The following is a 25,735-nucleotide window of genomic DNA, read 5'->3' as shown; positions in this document are numbered from 1 at the left end:
ACCTACCCAGCTGCTTACCTAGCATTTTTTGTTTCTCCTTGGAGGGTGCACTTGAACTTGCAAACCCTTTTTGCCTTTTCTTTTCTTTGGCTTTTTTCTTTATTCTTTTCTCTATCTATTTCTACCCTTATCTCTTCCAAGGTCCCAGATTAAACTGTTGGGAACCTTTGCTTCTCTGCCTAAACTATTTGTCTGCCAAGATTAGGCTGTTTGGACAGACTTCTTTCTCTATTCTAAAACTCAAAATTGAACACCTGGCATGATCCAGATTAGACTGTTGAATCATCCACAAAATTGAAATAAGGTCCTCAATACTTGAAACACTTTACCTAGCTCTTGCTTTCTAGGAAATATGGGATCTTTGGGATACCAGAGCAGAGCATATTTGGCTTTTCTCTTGCCAATCATGAAATATGAAACCTATTAGTATAGGTATCCAACAATGTGTGTGGTGATTTCTTGATTTACTTCAGGTACTGATGATGTTGAGTTGGTTACATAATCTGCACTTGGATTTTTCATTGCCTGAACTAAAACATCTGAATATCTTTTTCCTTCAACTAGTTTGTCATCTTCTTGAGTTATGATAACGAATGGATTGATATTCGTTCATTTTTTCTTTGATTTGTTTTTCTACATTTGAATATTTCGACGTTCCTTCTTGATAAGTTGTTGTACCTTATTTTCCAACGACTTCTTGTCCTTCTTAAACTTCTTAATTTGAGTCAGTAATTATTCACCGTGGTTCTTAAGCTGAGAAATTTCTTCATTTTTGTCAATAGTGATTTTTTCAACTTCCCTTTGCATATTTTGCATCACTTTTTTACCTTATTGAAAAATTACTTTTGGGATATCTTGTATGTTTTCCAGTGTTATTAATTCGTATTTAAGATAAAGGACCTTAGAGTTTCCATCCAGGGTGAACCCAAAATAATGTCACCTTGATCGCGCCATAGAGATTGAACTGAGAATTGTGATATAAATGTATAATCCCCAATGTTTAACTATAAATCGATTATGTCATATTGTTTTTGGTTAAAACATTGTAATTTTCAATTATATTTGACTTAGGAATCACTAATTGATTTGCAATTTTAGGGTTTATATAATTTTTTACTTTCATTAGGAGCGAGAGAAATAGTAATATCTTTTCCAGCAAGAATTCCCTTAATTCTAAAGAACACTAAAACATAATTTTATGAAGTTCCTGAAAACCTTTCTTCCTTCATTTCTGAATTATTCATTTTGTTTTTTTTTCAAAAGAAATATATATATATATATATATATATATATATATATATATATATATAATATATATATATGATGATGATGATGATGATGATGATGATGATGATGATGATGATGATGATGATGATGATTAACATCCGCTGAGACCAAATAATGGTCTATCGGACCTAAAGAAACAAATTATCTATTTTGATTTAAGATTTTATTCCTATGCTCAAAAAGTTTGGAGAGAAGCCTCCCGAGCTCACTATACTTTTGACAGTGTAAAAGGCTAGGAAGATCAGTATTGTAATAAAGATTGTGAAACTGAGATCTAATGTGGTTATACGCCGGGCATTCTAAGAGGAAGTGGTTTTCATCCTCGATGTTCCTATTCTCACATATATGGCAAATCCTTTCCGTCCATGGCGTTTTAGGAACTGCCCAATGACCTGTTTCAGTATGGAGCTCATGAGAATTCGTTCTAATCTTTGCTATATTAATATTCTTCTTTGAGCTAGTTAAAATAGAGAGATACTTTTGATCTTCTAGGGTGGGGTTGATGACTTTCTTATAATAACTTAATTTTCTTTTAGCCGCTAAGTCTTTCTCACACCACATTTTTTCTTTGAACTTAGAAGTAACAATATCTTTAATGTTATTTATGTTTTGCAATGCATCATTTTCGTTGATCTCCCAATAGTTTAACCAGGCCCTTGTGTCTTTATGCCACCCTCGATTGAGCCTTAGGTGGTTTTGGCTAGAATTTAAAGCTAGCTTAGGAAGTCTATGATCGTCTATGTTAGTGATTTTGTGCTTGTACAACAGAAACCTAAGCATAGCTACGCTCTCAATAGGGGTAAGACCTGCTTCTATAAGGAGAATAGGATAGGGTGTATTACTTTTAATTTTCAGGTTATAAGTTATAAAACGCTTCTGGATTTGCTCAATCTTTCTCCATGATTCTCTGGAGATGTTGTAACCCCAAACCTCACAGCCATATAAGATAACAGGAGTGACTAAAGTTTCAAAGAGGAACTTCTTTTTATCCCACATTACAAGGTTTGCTATCTATCTATATATATATATATATATATATATATATATATATATATATATATAACTTCTTATTGGTAATTTTTTTTCATATATATGTATTATAAAATATATGTATATCTCTATATTTTCTTTGATTCTTCCAATTTTCTTTTTATTCTTGAAACATAAATGTATAATTTCTTTGGTACCTTATGTGATATGAATTAAGGGATTATATGTGTGTGTTGGAAATATTGAGAGGGGGGTGGTGAATCAATATTTCCTCTTTTTCTTTCCAATTGGTTAGTTAATCTGCAAATACATTAAGAGCATTAGAACAGAACATAAACCAATATCATAACAGAGACAATACACGAGATTTGACTTAATAAAGTGTTGTATTATATATGAGTGTACATACAAATTTTTAATTGTAAATAGATTATGTCATATTTTTTTAATTGCTTTGCCTTTTAGGGTTTATATAATTTTTACTTTGGTCGAGAGAGTTAGAAATAGTAATATATTTTTCTTGAAAAATTCTCTTAATTCTAAATAACACTAAAGCATAGTCATATGAAGTTCTTTTTCTTCCTTCATTTTTGAATTATCCATTTTTATTTTTGAAAATAAACTTAAGGTTTAAAGTAACCATTATATATATATATATATATATATATATATATATATATATATATATATATATATATATATATATATATATATATATACTTCTTATTAGTAATTTTTTTCATACATATATGTATTGTAAAATTTATGTATACCTTTATATTTTCTTTGATTCTTCTAATTTTTTTAATTTTTTATTATTCAAACATAAATGTATAATTTGTTTGGTACATTATGTGATATGAATTAAGGGATAATATATATATATATATATATATATATATAATACTTTTTATTGGTAATTTTTTTTCTTTAATTTGTTTTTCTACATTTGAAGATTTCGACGTTTCCTTCTCGATAAGTTGTTGTACCTTTTTTTCTAACGACTTCTTGTCATTCCTTCTTGATAAGTTGTTGTACCTTATTTTCTAACGACTTCTTGTCCTTCTTAATTTGAGTCAATAATTATTCATTATGGTTCTTAAGCTGAGAAACTTCTTCATTTTTGTCAGCAGTGATTTTTTCAACTTTCCTTTGCATATTTTGCATCACTTTTTCACCTTTTTGAAAAATTACTTTTGGGATATCTTGTACGTTTTCTAGTGTTATTGATTCATATTTAAGATAAAGGACCTTAGATTTTCCATTCAGGGTGAATCCAAAATAATGTCACCTTGATCGCTCCATAGAGATTGAACTGAGAATTGTGATATAAATGTATAATCCCTAATGTTTAACTGCAAATCGATTACGTCACATTGTTTTTGGTTAAAACATTGTAATTTTCAATTATATTTGACTTAGGAATTTGCAATTTTAGGGTTTATATAATTTTTTACTTTCATCGAGAGTGATAGAAATAGTAATATCTTTCCTTGCAAAAATTCCTTTAATTCTAAATAACACTAAAACATAATTATAAGAAGTTCCTGAAAACCTTTCTTCCTTCATTTCTGAATTATCCATTTTTCTTTTTTCAAAATAAACTTAAGGTTCAAGGAAATCCTTATATATATATTTATATAGTGTAACTTCTTATTGGTATTTTTTTTTCATATATATGTATTATAAAAATTTTGTATATCTCTATATTTTCTTTGATTCTTCCAATTTTCTTTTTATTCTTGAAACATAAATGTATAATTTCTTTGGTACCTTATGCGATATGAATTAAGGGATTATATGTGTGTGTTTTCAAAATATTGAGAAGGGGACCCGGGGGCGGCGGGCGGTGAATCAATATTTCCTCTTTTACTTTACAATTGGTTAGTTAATCTTCAAACACATTTAGAGCAATATGAATTAAGGGATTATATGTGTGTGTTCAAAATATTGAGAGGGGGAGCGGTGAATCAATATTTCCTCTTTTTCTTTCCAATTGGTTAGTTAATCTTCAAACACATTTAGAGCATTAGAACAGAATATAAACCAACATCATAACAAAGACAATACACGAGATTTGACTTAATAAAGTGTTGCATTATGTATGAGTGTTAATTGTAAATAGATTATGTCATATTGTTTTAATTGGTTTGCGTTTTAGGATTTATATAATGTTTACTAATAGTAATATATTCTCTTTAAGAAGTTCCCTAATTCTAAATTAAACAACACTAAAGCATAGTTATATGAAGTTCGTGAAAACCTTTCTTCCTTCATTTCTAAATTATCCATTTTATTTTTGAAAATAAACTTAAGATTTAAAATTATATATATATATCTATATATATATATATATATATATAAATTTATGTATACCTCTATATTTTCTTTGATTCTTCTAATTTTTTTTTTTTTTTTTTTCAAACATAAATATATAATTTGTTTAATACATTATGAATTAAAAGATTTTATATATATATATATATATATATATATATATTATAAACATGTATAATTTCTTTAATACCTAATGTGATATGAATTAATATATATATATATATATATATATATATATATAGATATATAAATTAAAAGGTAAATTAATAGTTCCTTTTTTTCTTCCTAATTGGTTAGTTAATCTTCAAACACATTCAAAACATTAAAGAAAAAAAACATAAATCATTAAAGAAAAAAAACATAAATCATCATTATATCCAAGAAAATACACGAAATTTGGCTTAACAAAACATTCTATTATCTATGAGTGCACATACAACATTTACCCGGAAGGAAATTTGGCTTAACACAGCATTGTATTATGTATGAGTGTACATACAACATTTACCGGGAAGGAAGTGCGAGACTCCCAAGAGTTTTTCTAGCCAGATGGAAGGAAACAATTGCTCCCTGAATGATTGGGCTCAGGATATTGGCCCAGTTACAAGAGTCAAACAACATCTGCTACTGTCATTGCTCCCACTATCAACTTGTCACTCGTGCTGCTTCTGTTACCATTTTGTCCACTTCTCCCACTAATCACTGTTGTATATTGTTGTCCTCTGCCACTGCTGCACCACCATCTACCGTTGCTGCAAGTCTGTACTATTGCCACTGAAAAGATCTGTGCTATTGCTGCTGTTCACTCTTCCCACACTCCACTGCTGCCAACCAATTTAGTCCTGGTTTGTCTAGAACTCATAAACAATGCCTCATCACAGAGTTGTGTATTCTCATGAAACCAGGTGCTCCTCAATGTTTCATTTATTTATCACTGCATCCATAAAGCTATTGTTCCAGCTTGTGAGATCACGCAATTATTCACACTACTGTCGATAATTAATGCCACTTTGTTGGAACACACCGTGAATAATCAAGTCAACTTATGCAGACCATATATGTACTGATCATAAGAAATATTTCATCGCAGAATCATAGAAAACTGCATAAGGTTGCTTGGCTCTGTAAAATAAGTGCCCAAAAAATTCTAATTGATTCATGCCTTTACATAACATGTCATTACGTTTGAAAAGATTCTTCCAACATCAAAGAAGACATCAACCAACCATAAACTCTCCGTGAAATTACCCTCAATAAATCTCGTGTTGGAAGACTCAGCACCAAGCATATAGTATTACAGATCCATAGAGTCTTTTAAATTGTACGAATGTAGATCTTTCAGGTCTCCATAAAGTGTGGTTTTCTAAATATGGTTATCCAAAAGATAAACATTGTTTGATTCTTGATTGATTCAAATGATGCTGGCTGGTAAAAATTCTTGTTCCCTAAAATTTTCTTGTAGAATTTTTAAATAAAATTGGAAACTAAAATCTGGATAGTGTGTTGGAATTTAGAGGCACAACAAATCAATTAAACACACAGCAGAACAATCAAGCACATAAGAGACAGTATTTAACGTGGTTCACCCAACCAATCTGGGCTACGTCCACCAAACATAGGCATCAGGAATTTATTAATAAAATCAGGAGATTACATCATGAAAGCCTCACAAAACTCTCACACTCTTAGCAAACCATCCGAATGATTGCCTGTTATATAGCATAGAGAATCTAACAGCCTCATAACTCCCTCACATCAAATATAGGAGGCATTAACTCCCTCCCAACAACCTGGAGCTAATCTAGGAACTGAATCCCTATTGTTGTCATCAGCTGAGATTTTTCCTATTTTGCTCAAACAGAAAATCTCAACAATCTCCACCTTGACAACAATTCGCCTGATGCCCTGTTATTATTATTTTATCTTTTCTGCAAGCCAAGAGAAGCCAAACACCAGCGTAGCTTCTCCAACAAAACTGGTTTCGTGAACATGTCTGCACAGTGCTCCTTTGTATGCACATTTTCAAGAGAGACTCCCCTTTCAGTGATAACCTGTCTTACAAAATGATATTTGATTGGAATATGCTTTGACTTACTATGATAGGCCGGATTCTTAGCCAAATGTATTGCACTTTGACTGTCACAAAGTAACCTGATGTTATCCTGTAACCTACCAAACTCACCAAGCAAACCTTTCAACCAAACCGCCTCTTTGCAAGCATGCGAAGCAGCAATGTATTATGCTTCAGTAGTGGATAAAGCAACAATGTTCTGTAGCTTTGACATCCAGCTTATAGCTCCACTTGCAAGAGTAAAGACGTACCCTGAAGTTGATCTTCTCTTATCCAAATCACCTGCGAAATCGGAATCAACATATCCGCAAACAAATTCACTACTCTTATTGTAAGAAATACAATAACTACTTGTGCCTCTCAAGTACCGAAGCACCCATTTTACTGCTGACCAGTGCTCTTTACCTGGATTTGCCATGTACCTGCTGACAACCCCAACTGCATGAGAAATATCTGGTCGTGTACACACCATCGCATACATCAAACATCCTACTACATTGGCATAAGGAATTCAAGACATATAATCCTTTTCTTCATCTGTATTAGGACATAAACTCGAAGAAAGCTTAAAATGGGAAGCTAAAGGGATCGACACAGGCTTCACATTGTTCATACCAAACCTCAAAAGTATTTTCTCAACATACTTCTGTTGTGATAGCCACAACTTACCATTGCCCCTGTCTCTGAAAATCTCCATGCCCAAAATCTGTCTTGCCGCTCCTAGATCTTTCATATCAAACGTCCTTGCCATCTGAGTCTTCAACCTGTTGATCTCTTCAATGCTTTTTCTTGCTAAAAGCATATCATCAACATATAACACTAAGATAATGAACATGCCATTATTTAACTGCTTAAAGTAAACACAATGATCATATTCACTTCTTACATATTTCTGACTCAACATGAAAGAATCAAACTTCTTATACCACTGCCGAGGCGACTGCTTCAGGCCATATAATGACTTCTTGAGCCTGCAGACAAATTTCGCATTGCGATGCTGAACAAACCCTTCCGGTTGTTCCATATATATTTCCTCATCTAAATCACCATGTAGAAATGCAGTCTTAACATCTAACTGTTGCAACTCTAAATCAAACAAAGCCACTAATGCTAACACAATTCTAATTGAAACAATTTTAACCACTGGTGAAAATATCTCATAAAAGTCTATGCCAGCTTTCTAAGAAAACCCTTTTGCAACCAGCCGAGCTTTGTACCTGTCTTCTGTATCATTCACACCCCGTTTCAGCTTGAACACCCACTTGCATCCCACAGTTTTCCTGCCTTTGGGAAGTTCAACCAGATCCCACGTGCCATTCTTACCTAAGGCCATCATTTCTTCCTTCATGGCTGCTTTCCATTTGTCACTATTTGAACCTTCTACAGCTTCCTGATAACATAAAGGTTCATCATCATTAGCGATCAAAGCAACTGAAGTAAAATGATCATCATACCTTCTTGGATGACATTTGATCCTTGTAGATCTCCTTAAGAATGTTTCTGGGGCTTCCACAACTGGCTGTCTATCAACTGTAGGAACTTCTTCATGATCGCCATCTGAGACCTGTTCATGTCCTCCATCTGAACCCTGTTCATAATCTGATTCTGAAACCTGTTCATGACTAGAATCTGAACTATGGTCGTTATGACTATCATTAGAAATGCTGTCAAACTGAATATGCTGGAAATCAGATACATCATCCTGTTTCAATCTTCCATCTACATCTAACTGTACAAGAGAGGATTCATTAAACCTTACATCTCTGTTGATGATGATTTTGCGGGTAGTAGGATCCCACAATCTAAATCCCTTTGTTCCATCACCATACCCAACAAAGATATACCTTTTCGATTTCGGATCTAATTTAGTTCGCTGATGTTTAGGCACTAGAGCATATGCATCACAACCAAACACTCTGAGTTTAGAATAGTCACAAGGGTGTCCTGTCCATACCTCTTGCGGAACCTTGCAGTCTATTGTCGTTGATGGAGATCGGTTTATCACATAACAAGCAGTTGCCACTGCTTCCGTCCACAACTCCTTCGGCAACCCGGCGTTACTCAGCATACACCTTGCTCTCTCTAGAAGAGTCCTGTTCATGCGTTCAGCAACTCCATTCTGCTGAGGAGTATAAACCGTGGTCTTATGTCTTTCGATCCCTGCATCCTTGCAATAACTGTCAAACTCCTTGGAGGAAAACTCACCACCATTGTCAGTTCTTAAACATTTTATAGTTCTACCAGTGCTGTTTTCTACCAATGCTCTAAACTGCTTGAAAACTGTAAAAACATCAGACTTCTTTTTCAACATGAAGACCGAAACTTTCCGAGAAAAGTCATCAATGAATGATACAAAATAAGATGAACCACCATATGAAGCTGTAGGAGCTGGACCCCAAACATCTGAATGAATATAATCAAGTATCCCTTTACTAGTATGTTTGCCTGTTTTAAAATTTTGTTTACTTTGTTTACCAAACAGACAATGTTTACAGAAATCCAATTTTCCAGATCTTAGATTAGGAAGTAACTTTCAGTCAGCCAAAATTTTCAATCCTCTTTCACTCATATGCCCCAATCTTTGATGCCATAAGTGAATGGAACTACTGTCATGTTCAGACATAGACACATGATCTGACCCAGTTCTACCTTCTAACTGAAATAGATTTCCTACTTTCTTAGCTTTCATCACTAGTAAGATACCTTTATAGATTTTCATAACTCCACCTTGAATTACAGTTTTATATCCATTTGAATCAAGTGCTCCTAATGAAATCAAAATTTTCCTTAAATCTGGTACATGCCACACATCAGTTAATATTTTGGTTGTGCCATCAAACATTTGTAGTTGTATGCTTCCAATCCCAACAATATTACATGTTACATCATTACCCATGTACACAACACCATCATCAATTGATCTATATGTTTTAAACCAATCTCTATGTATACACATGTGGTTAGATGCCCTGGAATCTAACAACCAATGTTGATCATGTTTTGAAACATTAACTGACAATACCTCATCACTCATACCTGAACCTATATCCGTGGTGTTGGCTTCCTTCTTTTCTGTCGAAGAGCCTTCTTTAGCAGCCTGATTTCGCTTCCAGCAATCCTTTTTCAGATGTCCAGCCTTGCCACAATGCCAGCACTTCACCTTGGGCTTCTTTCCTTTGGATTTTGAACGAGAGTCGCTATGCTTTCCCCCGGAGTGTCTCTCTCGTGAGCGACCTCTGGCCATCATTACCTCTGATGTGGAGGTGTCTGCATTCGACCTCTTCCTCGTCTCCTCAGCCAACAAAGCTCCAACAACATCGTCAAACTCAAGGATATCTGATGTACTAAAGCTTATGGAAGTAACAAAGTGATCCCAGGATTCAGGCAATGAACACAATAGAGTTATTGCCTTATCCTCTGAATCAAATTTCACATCTAGACTGTCTAATTGCACCAATAAGGTATTAAAAACATTCAGGTGATCAGCAATTGAGGTACCTTCTTTCATTCGCAAACTGTAAAGCTGCCGCTTCACGAGAATCCGATTTGTCAAAGATTTCGTCATATAGAGCTTCTCAAGCTTTGACCACAAGCCTGCGGCGGTTTTCTCTGACACAATGTTGAACAGAACATCGTCCGCCAGACATAACCGAATTGCGCTCAGAGCTTTATCGTCCATCTCATCCCAATCATCCTCCGTCATGGAAGGAGGCCTTTTTTTTTTCCCCAACAGTGCTTTCGCCACACCTTGTTGAACCAGCAGATCGTGCATCTTTACCTTCCAGATCTCAAAATTATTCTTGCCATTAAACTTTTCAATTTCAAATCGGGCACTTTGAGTTTTCGCCATTAGATATAAGCAGAAAACACAGTAATCTCCAATATTAAACCAGCAATTTAAAAAAAAAAATTGCCTATGCCTTTAAAACAAAGAAATGTTCCCTTCACAAAAAAAAATTCTGCCTTTGCATTTGTTTTTACACAACCAAAAGACCCTGCCTATGTCTTTGTACCTTTTCCTTTAAAAAATGTTTTGTGTTCTTAGCTTCTGGCTCACACAAATGCGCACTTCACAAAAAAAAAATGTTCTTGTTTGTATCCCTCTCTGGTATTATAACGCAACCTATTTCCAATGTAAATATTTCATGCTTGCCTATTGCCAATGTAAACATTGCGCTACAGGAGCTTTAATGCTACCAAATCTCAATGGACATTTGATTGTTTATATATTTAATGAGAACTTATGTCAACAACAACCACCATGGTCATTTAACAAATTCCCGTTTCTGGACACACTGCGTACGGGCTTCTTATGACATTCGGTCATTTAAAACAGCGTATCACAAATTCTCTGTCGATAAAGACTTGGCAACCTGTTACATTAATTTCTAACAACGTATCACATGCAGAAAAAATCCCACATCTATATCTAAAGCAGCAGGATGGTCATTCGGTTGAAGACACGCTTGTTCTACCAATAGAGCATATAACTGCGCTGAGTTTTTTTGGAATATATACACGTTGTTTTACACACATACCCACGCATTAACCAGACAATCTTGTGTTATATATACACGTTGTTTTACACACATACCCACGCATTAACCAGACCATCTTGTGTTTAAAACTATCGTTTTAAAAACGCATTATCTCAAACTGCGTCATACCATTTCAATACACAGTTTCTAATGCATATCAAGAAGACGTTTTTGAAAAAAACTGCGTCATACCGTTGTCCATACGCAGGGAGCAAATGTTTAATCCACGCAGGCAGCAATTGTAAACACGCAGGCAACAATCTCCAGCGCTTTGGTGGTCAACCAGCACTCCGGCAACATTTGTTCAGCAGACATACGCTGCCTGAGCCACGCAGCACCTCCAGGCAGCAATCGATCTGCTCACCAGCAACTAAACCAACTCAGTGCTCCACCTCCAGCAGTGCCGCTCCTCCAACAAGCTCTGATACCAATTGTTGGAATTCAGAGGCACAGCAAATCAATTAAACACACAGCAGAACAATCAAGCACATAAGAGACAGTATTTAACGTGGTTCACCCAACCAATCTGGGCTACGTCCACCAAACATAGGCATCAAGAATTTATTAATAAAATCAGGAGATTACATCATGAAAGCCTCACAAAACTCTCACACTCTTAGCAAACCATCCGAATAATTGCTTGTTATATAGCATAGAGAATCTAACAACCTCATAACTCCCTCACATCAAATATAGGAGGCATTAACTCCCTCCCAACAACCTGGAGCTAATCTAGGAACTGAATCCCTATTGTTGTCATCAGCTGAGATTTTTCCTATTTTGCTCAAACAGAAAATCTCAACATAGTGAATACTTTTCATCGATTTCTCATGGCTTCAAAGGGATTTGATCACTGTCTTGTTTCAAGAGAACACCACAAAATTTACATAGAATTCATTCTCGTATATTTATGGCAGGTTTGTTGTTTCAGGAAACACAATATGATCCTGAAACATACAGTAGAAATTCTGGAGACCATTCACCTTTTCTTATGGGGACATGACTGAAACAAATTATGTTGACTAGATCAATTGTTCTGCACTATCTCCAAAGCAGAGAGCAAAAATCTCCAAGAGAACTTGCTCCTCAGAATAAGCATTCTTGGTGCCTCATGGTTTTCATATCTTCCATGAATTCGTGCCTTAGGGAAGTGTCACAGGTTTTTTTGGCCTTTGTGATGCAAATCTTCAAAATAGATCTGCAAGGCTGAAAAAGAAATTACTTAGCAATTTGTCGTTACATAAGGAAGCCAAATATTTTTGTCCAACCCTCATGGATCTAGATTACTCCAATAAATTTTCGGTCTAAAATAATCAATGGACTTTCGATCTCTTCAAAAGGTAAAACCGAAAAAATCGAATGAAGTGATATTCTGCATAGATCTGTCCAACAAAAACAATAATTCGAAGCCCAGATAAACCCCCAAAAAAACGAAATCCAGAAACCCTTTAGTGTTATAGAACTTCTGTTTAAAAATTGAGCGAGAAACCTTTCTTAGACTAGCCACAAAGATTCAAATGTGCCCAAACTCAATACTCTTGTTCCCAAGTCATAGGTACATTTTGGATTCTGGTTTGTCTATTAATATTATATGGGTGTAAATTGTGGGCTAGTAGCATTTTATTTCAAAATAGAAACAAATTAAGAAATTCAAAACAGATGTACTTCAAAACAAATGTAGAGAGGCTGGGTTATGGGATTGGAAAATGATTAAAGTGCATTTTGAACTCTCATTTGTCCAGTAATATTATATGAGTGTAAACTGTGGGCTAGTAGCATTCTTATTTTAAAATGGAAACAAATTAAGAAAATCTTAAAACGTTTGATCATGAGAAAATTTGAAATAAAAAGTTCAGTTCTTTATGGGATAATGTTGAGTGAACCATGAGCCGCTCTACGGTGTGTCTTATAAGGTACCTAAAAATAATTGAACAAATGGGAGTAGGTAGATGGCCAAAAGTTATTTTCAACGAAGGCATGAGTGTAAGAAATAAATCAAATGGATGCAAAATTTTACTTCAATGCTTGTCTCACAAATAGCAAGGAATTAAAGAATTTTGTTATAGAGAAGTTCTGTAAGCATATATGGGGAAAGGAGTTGGGTAGAAAGAAGAAGTACTATATTTAGGAATTGAACCCCACTTGTGATCTCCAACAAAAAGAGTACATTGGAGCTAGCATTCCGTGGACAGAAAAGATTCTTATTGCTCAATTAAGAACTAACTCGCATCAACTTCGGTGTGAAATGGAACAGTGGAAGAGACCTAAAGAAGCTTAGAAAGAACATGTGTGTATTTTTTGCACTTCTGGGGCAGTAGAATCGTAAAAGCATTTCATTTTGGAATGTGATGCTTTCAGAGACATCAGGGACACTTATGGCAATATGTTAGTGTCAATTCTTTGGCATTGTCCTTTTAGAAAGGGGACTCTTAGAAGGTTGGGTCAACTCATCATCAATTTGAGTAAGAAAATGATTGAATTGCAAAAGGCAAAAAACAGGCTCGGCTAGTGGTCCTATAGACTATTTTTAGTCTCGTCGACATTAAAATACCATTCATTCATTCATTGAATTTCGATCCATCCACAATAACATAATCTTCGCTCATGTTCAAACATTGTTCCTTGGACCATAATAATGTTTGAATTATTCAATTTAATAAATTAATCCCTTGCCTTTTGGCCCATAGCAAATCCCTTTAATTTTAAATTTATTATTAATTAATTAACCATTATTCATGATTATATATATATATATATATATATATATATATATATATTATTCATAAGAAGAAAATTGTTGGAAATCATCTTTATCATTTATCTCTTTCTTGTTCTAATCGCACATGTGAAAAGGAAGAATAGTTTGATTAGTTGAGTTAATCGGGTTATTAATAAGCTTGACCAAGCGCACGTGTGAAAAATTGACTTGAGTTTGAATGTAGGAAAAAGGTCGTGCATGTGAGGGTTTGACGACAAGGTTGACCACAATTGCAGATGTAGATTTCTCATCGGGGATTATAGGGTCGAGGTTGATGGCAGACTGAAGTTTGATCAACATTGAATTTTGACTAAATTTGAATAGCATTGACTTGTTGAAGTTTGGCCAAGGTTGACTAGTATTTTGACACATATTTCTAGACAAATTTTGATTTGTAAACCTTGTTTAAAGGCAATTTATCTTTAAGGAAATGTTGTTGGGTTTTCTCCCAAAGTTGGGTTTCCCAAAGTAAAATTATTGTCTCTATTGCGCATGGCTTTCTTTCTATGATCTTTGTTGTTTCTGCTGCATTTAATGTTGATATTTTCTTAGTATAATTGTTCAATGATAGCATTGGCATAAAAATAGTGTTTGAAAATCATTAAGAGGTAATTATCTAGTAGAAAGTTGTATTCTATTGCACTTGTCATAGAATTTCAATGTTGTCCACACAATAAACTCATGCTTTCATTATATCTACACCTGTGAAGTGGAGTAGGTGGTAGAATAGCTAAAAAATAAATTATAATAGAGAAACAATACCCTCACTTGCAATAGACATTTACTTCGATTTTGTCATGTCCTTCAATTTAAATAATGAGAAAACGATTGGAGCAAAATTCATAGACAAGAAATAAAATTGATATCCAAGAAATTCAAAGTGCTTTAAATGATTTCATAGATCCATCTTAACTACAGATCTACCAAACACCGAGAGAGATCAAATCTCTTGAGATTTAAAACTCTTTTGGAGTGAAAAGATATTTGATCCCTCTTGGCTCTTGGTAGATCCAAAGTTAAAATGGATCTATGCTAGTTTATTTTCCTCCTTTAAATGGGCTAGATTCCACATTAATACCATGGGTCAATACCATGGGTTAACCTAGAGATCAAATCGATTTTACATTATTATTTTAGTTAAAAGCTATTTTGTTTTAACATATATTTATTTTTAATTTTCTTTATTCTATTTTTGACCAAATAAAAATGTTTAAAGTAGGGTTATTTTTTATTTTCTTTTATTTGACCAGGTAAAATATTTACATAATATAGCAGGACATGACAAAGATTTGCACCTCAAGAGATAAGATGTATTTTATTTTTATTTTTATTGTTATGTAATTTGATCGAGTCAAAATGTTTACATAACATAACATAACATCACATAACATAATTTTACAACATCTCTTCTATACTGGGTTGGAGAGCGCCTCTCGGCACAATCACAAGATGCATAAGAGAAATATACATGATCTCTCATGCTTATATAAATTCAGAAACTACAAATGTTATGAACTCTTGGAATACTTGTCCTTGAAATTCAAATTATTACGCAATTCATCTTCAAGTTTGAATAAAGTGCATGCCTATCACAAACACAATGTTCTTGATACTAAGAAAATTAAAAGAAATGAATTCATTCAAATAAACTGTGATTGATTTAGATTGAATCATTATATTTTTTTTAATCCATCTCAATGCATTTAGAGTGGAAACAATGGAGGAATAAGCTTATGTTAGAAATGTAGCAAGAAAATACTCAATTTTGACTTGTGCCTAAGTCAATTTGAGTAATCGATTTTCCACATTAGTAGGATGACTTGGATTTCAGTTAGCTGACAAGTTAGATGAGTAAATTCAAGTTTGTAGGCTAAGAGTAGAGTTGTGCATGTATTGATTGCTAATATTTAACAATCTAGTTGAGTTATTGTTAGTTGAACTCGGTTAACTGAGCTCAAGTCCTTATTTTAGTCAGTTGAAGGTCAGTTAAGCAGTAGAACTATTGTTAACACAATGATTTCTCATTAAACTAGTCAATTAGCTAAAAATAGACACAATCATGCATGGGATTTAAATTGCCTAGTTGAGGTGGAGGAAAAGGCATGTTTGTACTTATATGTGTATATTGTTGAGTGTACAGTGCTTTTGCATTGAGCGGGTGATCAATTACTCAAGCTATTGTGCAAGAAAATAAGGAATTTCTACTATTTTTCAGAGGCTAATTCCTCCAAGATTACGCAAGGAAATAAGAGGTTGGTTGAGGCTTGAATTGGATAAGTGTTGGCCAGAACAATGCAAGGCGTGCTTCAAAGTTGAAGCAAGACATTGTAATTGTTTCTCTTTTCATCTGAATTAATGCAAAGCAACGAAGGGGTTTTTCCTAGTTGGTTTCCCCTATAAATCATTGTGTTCTTGTGGTTTTGATGGTTGCATGCCATTTCATGTGTTTCTAAATTAGGATTTACATTCTGCAAAATAGTAGAGGAAATTTGTAATCTCTTGTTTTTAGTTCAAATACATTAGTAGTAGAAAATTTCCATTAATTTCTACATGGTATCTGAGTAGAAATCACACTCTAAACTAGTCAATAGATCTTCTCCTTTAGATATTTCGATTTGTAGATTTAGTGAAGCAATTTTTCTTCCATGTAGGAAAATTTCTTTCAATGGATTGATATTGGAGTATGTCCTAGAGGGAACCTCGAATTTCACAGCTTGGAAGGACAAGATGGAAGTTATACTAAATGATAATGGAGTGCTGGAGTACGCCAAAACTGACATTCCAAAACCAACAATATCGAATGCACAATAGTTAGCCCAGTGTAAGATGGAAAATTCAGGAGGATCATCCTAGAGGGTGTGAGAGACCACATAGTATCGAATTTACATGGCAAGGAGACTCCATTTTATATGTGGAAGACCCTCACTGAGTTATTAGAAAATGGTAATGATGCTAGGAAATTGGTATTGAGGGACAAGTTGAGAATCATCCACATGTAGAAAAATGAAACCATTCCACATTACCTCTACATATTCACTCAGTGTCAATATGAGCTTGGAGGAGTTGGAGAAAATATTCTTTCTTTGAAATTGGCGAGCCTAGCTCTCATAGGCCTTCTAAAATCTTGGAAAACTACCAGGACTCTAGAAACGGAAGGGAAAAATTAACAAATTTGGAGAGACTTTGGTATGATTTGGTGCAAGAAAAAATTCAAAGGAACAATAGAGATGGAGTAACATCCAAAACTGAGGAGGATGAGGACTTTGCTCTAGTTGGAAAAGGAAAGAATGTTAAGGGAAAGAATGCCCAAGGTGAGGCCAAGTCCAACCATAAGAAAGGAAAGAAGGACCTTAGCAAAATAAAATGTTTTCATTTCCATGAATATGGACACTATACAACCAAGTGCACGCACAGGAAATCCAGCAAGGAGGTTGAAGCAGGAGCAGGAGGAGATGCCTTGGCATCTCAATTCAAACTATATTTTACCCAATTTGCGTGCATGGAAAGAATAGTAAGGGAGAGTGAGTGGTACCTAGATTTTGGTGCCTCATTCCATATGACAGGATGCAAATAATTCTTCAGTAGCCTAGAGGAGAAGGATCTCCAACTGCATATAGAATTTGGAGATGATGGGAGGTATAGTTCCAAAGGAATTGGTACTGTCACCTTTAAGAGGGAGTCAGGCTCCCATTTTCATATGCAAAATGTTATGTATGTACTTGAGTTGAAGAAAAAGTTGTTTTTTGTAGTTGTATTGGAGGATAGAGGTTATGATGTTGTTTTCAATAAGGGAAAATCCCTTCTGAAACATGTAGCTATCGAGAAAGTGAAATTGATTGGAGTTGGAGTGAAAAATCTCTACAAGTGTTGAAAATGCAACAAGAAAATATTAGTTTGACTTTTCCTTGGTCAAACAAGAGAAAATTCGAATTTCTATTTCATCAGAAATATTGGAGGCAGTTAAGTAAGGTGACATGGCACTTGTCACTCAGTTAACTCAGCTAATTCAAGTTGGGGAAGCTTGAGTTTAGTTAAGTGTGTTTGATTTCTAATTTGTAGTAATATATTTTAGTTAATTTGAGTTATTATCAGTTTAACTAGTTCTAACAGTTAGAAGAACTAGTGGAGGTCAAGTTGTGGAAGTGGAACTTCAACCACACTCAATGATCAACCAACTATCTAGTTAATCAACCCAAAATAGTTATTGCATGCAAAGAATTTGAATTACCCAGCCGAGATGGAGATTCCAATGCAGTGTATTGTTATTTGTAGCATATTCCAATGTGTATAGGTGGTGCATGTAGTCAGAGGAAGGACCTAAGGAAATTGTGCAATTCCATGGCGTGAAATTCCTAAAAAAATAGGGGCAATTTCCCAAGGGAACATCATGGAGAAATAAGAGCTTAGAGGGATTTAAAATTGGCTAAATTTTGGCTAGAGTTAGTGAGTTAGACAGAGGGATAGACTATACACTTGCAGGTTGTGCTCAAGCTTGAGCAAGCACATGTATGTCTTCTTTATTCTCTCATTAATGAAATATATATAGTAAGGGTTTTGAGTAGTTTCTTTCCCATAGATAAATCTTTTTGCATGTGTGATGTTTCCTTTTGCATGTCTATGATTCTTGTTCTAGATGGTGAATTAACTTCCACAGATTAGTAGAGTATCTTCAATTCTTGTGATTTAGCAAATTTCGTGAGCAATATTGAATCTAAACATTAGTTTCTACATGGTATCAGAGTTGGAATCACTATAGAGCAGAGATTTCAAAGTTTTCATTATAGGAGGTTCGAATTTTCAGATCAGGGTTGCAGGTTTTCTTTAGGATTGAGAACATGGATTTCAATGGACTAAGGCTCGAGTATACCCTGTAGGGAAGATCAAATTATGTTGCATGGAAGGACCGCATGGAGGAAAAATTCAAGGATAATGGGTTGAAGGAATTTGTTGGTAATGATATTATGAAACCACCAACATCTTATGCTAAGGATCTAGAAGAATGGAATAAGTGTGTAGCCAAGGCGAGGAGGATCATATTGGAGGGAGTGAGCGACTATATTGTCTCAATATCCACAATAAATAGACTCCATATGTAATGTGGAAAGCACTGATTTTTTTCTAGAATAGTAGGGACCATAGGAAGATGACACTAAAGGACAAGCTTCGAAATATCAATATGTAGAGGAACTAGTCCATTCCACAGTACCTAAGTAGGTTTTCATAATGTCGTGATGAACTTGGTCAAGTTGGTGTTACTGTAGTAGAGGATGATTTGGTGAGCCTAGCCCTTCTAGGTCATCCCAAGAGTTGGCACAACTACCAAGATTCAGTGAATGGGAGGGAGAAACTACCAAATTGGGAATGCCTACAGTCTGATTTGGTACAGGAGGAAATAGGGGGGAATACCAAAGACAAGACTTCATCCAAGGGTGAGGACAAGGAGAATTGTGCATTGAATGGACAGGCAAAGAAAGGAAAAAGGGAAGAAATCCCAATCCAAAGCAGAATCTAGTCAACGGGGAAAGAAGAAAGACTTGTCCAGAATCAAGTACTTTCATTGTCATGAATTCAGGCACTATGCCAAAAAGTGTCCACAAAAGAAGTCAAGAAAGAAGACGTAGGAGGAGCAGTAGGTGAAGCTTTGGCTTCATAGTTTGAGCTTGATTTTAATCTCATTTCATGCATGGCCAACACAATGATGGGAAGTGTGTGGTATCTTGACAATGGTGCCTCGTTCTATATGACATGGAATATAGATTTTTTTAGTGATTTGGAGGAGAAGGATCTCCATATTCATATATAGATGGGAGATAATGGAAGGTATAGTGCGACCCAGATTGGTATAGTCAACTTTAAGGGGGAGTCGGGCTCCCCTCTCAGGCTCAAGGATGTGATGTTTGTTCCAGTTCTAAAGAAGAATCTCATCTCCATTGCAGTTTTGGAAGACTGTGGTTATGATGTAATCTTCAACAAAGGAAAGGAATTCTTGAGACACATAGCCATGAGATAAGTGAAGTAGATCAGACACATAGCCATGGGATAGGTGAAGCAGATAAGGGTTCATGTGAAGAACTTCTACGTGCTAGATGTGGAGGATTATGATCCATTGATCAAGTGCTAAAAAAACTAGCTCAAAATTCAAAGTTGTCAAATCGGTGTGGATGTTAGGGTCCCACCCTAACCCCCTTATTTATGTCAGGGGATCACGTCATAGTCAAGAGTCAATAAAGCCCATATTAATAATTGTAAGTGCTTAACCCGCAATTAATGACGGGACCACAGTTAGTTGCAAATGGGTGGTAGTATTAGTTAGATGGTAAATGGGTGGTAGTATTAGATAGATGGTATTAATAAAACCCACGATATTGGCTCGTGGTATTGCATGTATGAGTCATATATAAAGGATAGAGACTCCCTGCGAGGAGCATTGTGTCTTGTTTTGTAATCGAGCTCTGCTCTATTGGAGGTTGCCCCCTCGAAGAGGCCTGTGAACATTTCTCTCTGGATAATAAAATCATTGCTATTCTGTGCTCTGGGTATATTTTCTTTGCATATTTTGTGTTCTCGGTATCTTTTCTTCGCAAATTCTATGTTTGGGTATCGCTTTGCAGGTTAAGAGCATAACAAGTGGTATCAGAGCACTTTCCAGGGCTCGGTGGGATCTCCAAATTTTAGCAAAAATTTTTTAGGCTAGAGACATGTTCCGGCGTCTTTAAACCACGGGATCTGTCATTAAGTGCATAAACCTGCGGATTTGGGGAGGCATGCACGCAGGAAATACAATAGGTGGTCACGTCTGTTGGACTCCCTTGTAACCCCTGTGGGTACCCCTTTGAGTAGTAGCGCATTAGACAGAACCGCGCACGGACTATCTTCCACGTACCCTATGGGTATATAGGAAGCCCCCTAGCTCCCTTGAAACCTCGCCATAGATAAACCTTCGGCCGTCTTGTTGCTACAGTACACCGAGAACAGCACTCGGAGAGATTACTTGCCCGTACGATAGGGTAGTCGGGTTGTACGGCTAAGGGTACGGTCGATCCTCCTTAGTTAGAGCCCTGAAACATTGGGCCGAGTACTACTGTCAGACCCTTATGTATATTGCGATCTGTAGCACCTGACACTCCCCAAGACCTTAGTTCCCTTTCTCTCGAGGGATCACACATCATCTATTCCAGATCAGCAGCAGCAGTTGTTCCACCATTCAGATCTCTCAGATCCACCAGATCTGATATTCCAGATCAGCAGCAGCAGTTGTTCCACCATTCAGATCTCCCAGATTAGCCAGATCGGAGTAGTTGGAAAGGGTTCCTGTACCTGGATATAATTTTCGCAGGACTTTTGGTGGCATTGACATTTTGAGGATTTGGCGACTGCAGTATTGATCAGAAAGGAGTAAAACTCCATTAGGAGTTTTCAAAAAAAAAAGTCTGAGATCTTCCCGGGCGCTTATTGGTGACCTAGCCCATCAGAATCAGGACGACGAGCTGAGCAAGGTGGTACCATTCAATTCTTGGCAAAAAAAAAAATAAATTTAGCGGTCCCAAATTTTAGTCAGACGGGTGTATGGTAGAAACTCGCGCTCAAGCAATGGCCAATGAAAGGATAGAAAAAATAGAAGAAGATGTGCACTCCCTCCACTCTGTGGTGGAAAGGATCGAAAATCATCTTAAAGGATTAGAGTGCCTAATACAGGACAAGGGCAAGGAGCCAGCCCACGAGGAGGCGTATAAGGGTCATGAATACCATGAGGGGGAGTCTAACCACTCTCCTCACGTCTGGCACACCCATCCACCACCCAATCAGAGACCTCCCAATTTGGATATGCATAAATTTGACGGTTCTCACACATCCACATGGCTAGCACAAATGGAGTAGTATTTTCAATTGAATCATATCATAGATGAGGGGACTAAGCTTATGGTGGGCACCATGTACTTGGACAATGAACGATGGCAATGGAAGGAATGGTATCAGCGTTGCAATGGACAATTTCAGAATTGGGGCCAATTTACCAAAGCTCTTCGAAATCGCTTTGAACAGGAAGAATCTTTTTTGGGGAGTCTCACTAAGCTCCGACAATCGGGTACAGTGGATGAATATATTACTGCTTTTGAAGCCTTAGCCTTCCACACTAAGGGTCTCACAGATGAATTCTACATGGAATGCTTTATCAGCGGTCTTAAAGAAGCCATCAAAGCTCAGGTTCTACTCCACCACCCCCCACATGGAACGAGGCTTGCCAGGTAGCCCGCAAGGTGGAACGGGCATTAACAGCTCAATCCAGCCGCCCCAACTTTCCCGCTAAAGGTCGTCCCTCACAGGCTCCCAATATGACCCAAACACTTAAGATTCAAAAGGTGTCACCTGCAGAAATGGCCGAAAGAAGGAAGCAAGGACTATGTTACTACTGTGATGAAAAATATTCCCTGGGTCATAAATGCAAAGAGCACAAGTTTTTTCAAATAGATGCCACTGACCACAGCTCCACCGAGGAAGATCCACCACTTGAGGAACCAGAGGCGACCGAAGAAGATACCCAACAGGAGATGGTATCTGATGAACCAATGATTTCGCTACATGCATTGGCAGGAATTTCTTCACCTCAAACTCTCAAAATCAGGGGTTTTCTTAAACATCGGCCAGTAATAGTTTTGATTGATAGTGGAAGTACCCATAATTTCATCCACCAAAAGATCGCTGAAGCAACACATTGTTATGTCCGAGCAGTTTCTAACTTCCAAGTCCAGATTGCAGATGGAGGCACAATGAAATGTGAAGGTCGCTGTGAAAATGTCAAAATTCAAATGGGGGATTATCAATTGAAAACCCACATGTTTGCAATACACATGGGGGGTTGCGACATTGTCCTAGGGGCGGAATGGCTCTGCACTCTTGGGCCAATCACAATGGATTTCCAGGAGTTATATATGAGTTTTAAGCAGAACGACTACACACATACCCTCTGTGGGCTACAAGCGGGAGCCCCTTCTATCATAAGCTCGCATCGTATGGAAAAATTGTTAAAAAAGGGCCATCATGGAGTAGTAGCTCAATTTAATGCCATACAGGTAGTAGATACCATGTCTTTGCCAATTCATCCCGAGATGCAACAGATTTTGAATAAACATCGGACGGTCTTTGACAAACCTCATGAACTTCCACCCTCGCGAGGGGAACATGATCATAGCATCACATTGGTCCCAGGGGCCCAACCCCCAAATGTGCGGCCATACAGACATCCGTTCACCCAAAAGAATGAAATAGAAAAAATCATCAAGGAATTGTTGGAAGCAGGTGTCATTTGTCCTAGTATTAGTCCTTACTCATCTCCAGTCGTCATGGTCCTCAAGAAAGATGGGGAGTGGCGGATGTGTCCAGACTTCAGGGCCCTCAATAAGTTAACAGTCAAAGATAAATTTCCCATCCCAGTGGTTGACGATTTGCTGGACGAACTCAATGGGGCTCAATTCTTCACTAAATTGGATCTTCGCTTAGGCTACCACCAAATTCGCATGAAGGAAATTGACATTCCCAAGACAGCTTTCAGAACTCATGAAGGCCATTATGAGTTCTTGGTCATGCCATTTGGTCAGTGTAATGCCCCCTCTACTTTTCAGAGCCTTATGAATCACCTCCTCAGACCATATCTCAGAAAATTTGTCCTGGTCTTCTTCGATGACATCCTCATCTATAGTGGCACTTGGGCGGCACATCTTAAGCATGTAGATATCCTCTTGCAACTGCTCAGCAAGCATAAACTATTTGTCAAAATGTCTAATTGTGCGTTTGGCATGGAAGAAGTTGAGTATTTAGGCCACATTGTGGGCCGTGAAGGTGTCAAGGTTGATCCCAAAAAGATCCAGGCAATGCAAGAATGGCCTCAACCTAAGACCTTGAAAAGCTTGAGAGGATTTTTGGGTCTCACAGGCTATTATCGTAAATTTGTCCGCAACTATGGCTGCATAGCGAAGCCCCTGATGCAACTTCTCAAGAAAAATTCCTTCTTCTGGAACGAAGAAGCACAACAGGCATTTACCGCTCTCAAAACCGCCATGTGTTCCACTCCGGTCTTAGCACTACCGGACTTCACCAAAACATTTGTCATTGAATCTGATGCTTCGGGAACATGTATTGGAGCAGTCTTAATGCAGGAAGGGCGACCATTGGCCTTCACCAGCCAACAACTAAGTGGGAAGAACTTGGGCCAATCTACCTATGAGAAGGAAATGATGGCCATCTTACATGCAGTTGAGACCTGGCGACCTTACTTGTTGGGGCGACGTTTCCAAATCCGCACAGATCATCACAGTCTTAAATATTTTTTGGAGCAACGCCTATCTTCCCCCCAACAAAATAAATGGTTAGCCAAAATGCTGGGTTATGATTATGAGATCATTTACAAGAAAGGGAAAGACAACATGGTAGCAGATGCATTGTCATGCCAATTTGAGGAGGAAAGTACTTTGCTCGCAATATCCCTCCCCATTCCAGACTGGATTGAAGAGGCTCGCGGGGAATGGTTTTCACATCCTGAGCTCTCCCAACTCATTTCTCAATTACAGGAAGATCCTAATTCCAGCAAGGGCTACTCGTGGCAGAATGATATTCTTCGCTACAAGGACAGAGTCGTCATATCACCAACTTCCACCCTCAAAAGTCGCATTTTGGCAGAATTGCACTCCTCTCCCATTGCAGGACATTCTGGCTTTCAGAAGACATACGCTCGCACCAGAAGATCATTTTTTTGGACCGGCATGAAACAAGACATCCTTACTTTTGTAGCAGAATGTGACGTCTGTCAACGCCACAAGGGGGAAACCGTCAACACACCAGGCACATTACAACCATTGCCCATTCCGGCGTCAATTTGGATGGAGGTCTCCATGGATTTCATTACAGGTCTTCCAAATTCTGGGAACAAATCAGTCATCATGGTGGTTGTGGACCGACTATCGAAGTATGCTCATTTCTGCGCTCTACCCAAACCATTCACACCTACTTTGGTTGCTCAAACTTTCATGGATCAAATCTTCAAATTGCATGGCATGCCCACTTCGATTGTGTCCGACTGCGACCCAATCTTCACCAGTAATTTTTGGCAGGAGCTCTTCAGAATACAAGGCACTCAACTCAAACTCAGTACTTCATATCATTCGCAAACAGATGGTCAAACCGAAGCAGTCAACAAATGTCTAGAAACCTACCTTAGGTGTTTCACTTCAGAAAAACAACACCTTTGGGCACAGTGGTTACCTCTGGCGGAATGGTGGTATAACACCAACTATCATGCCACCACCAAAATGACTCCCTATGAAGCAGTCTATGGACAACTTCCGTCGTCCCCTACTTCTTATCTCACGGGGTGCTCCAAAGTACAAGCAGTGGATCAACTCTTACAACACCGTGCAACCATGCTGGCCCACTTGCGCGAGAATCTTCATCAAGCTCAGAACCGTATGAAGCAACAGGCTGACCAACATCGCTCAGAGCGCCAATTTCAAGAATGGGATCAGGTCTTTTTGAAGTTGCAACCATATAAGCAAACATCACTCAAAGACAAGGGCTGTCAAAAGCTCTCTCCAAAATTCTACGGACCATATCAAGTACTTCAGCGCATTGGAGAAGTGGCTTACAAGCTGGCTTTGCCACCTACAGCAAAAATCCACCCAGTTTTCCATGTATCGTGCCTCAAGAAAGTGATTGGGAACAATTGCCGAGTTCAAACCAGTCTACCTGAATTGGATGAAGAAG

The sequence above is a fragment of the Pinus tabuliformis genome, chromosome 1_2 (genome assembly GCF_031772625.1).
Source record: "Pinus tabuliformis cultivar Carrire ecotype Pingquan chromosome 1_2, CPIR1, whole genome shotgun sequence".
NCBI lineage: Eukaryota > Viridiplantae > Streptophyta > Pinopsida > Pinales > Pinaceae > Pinus > Pinus tabuliformis.
Note: the sequence above shows the minus strand (reverse complement) of the source record.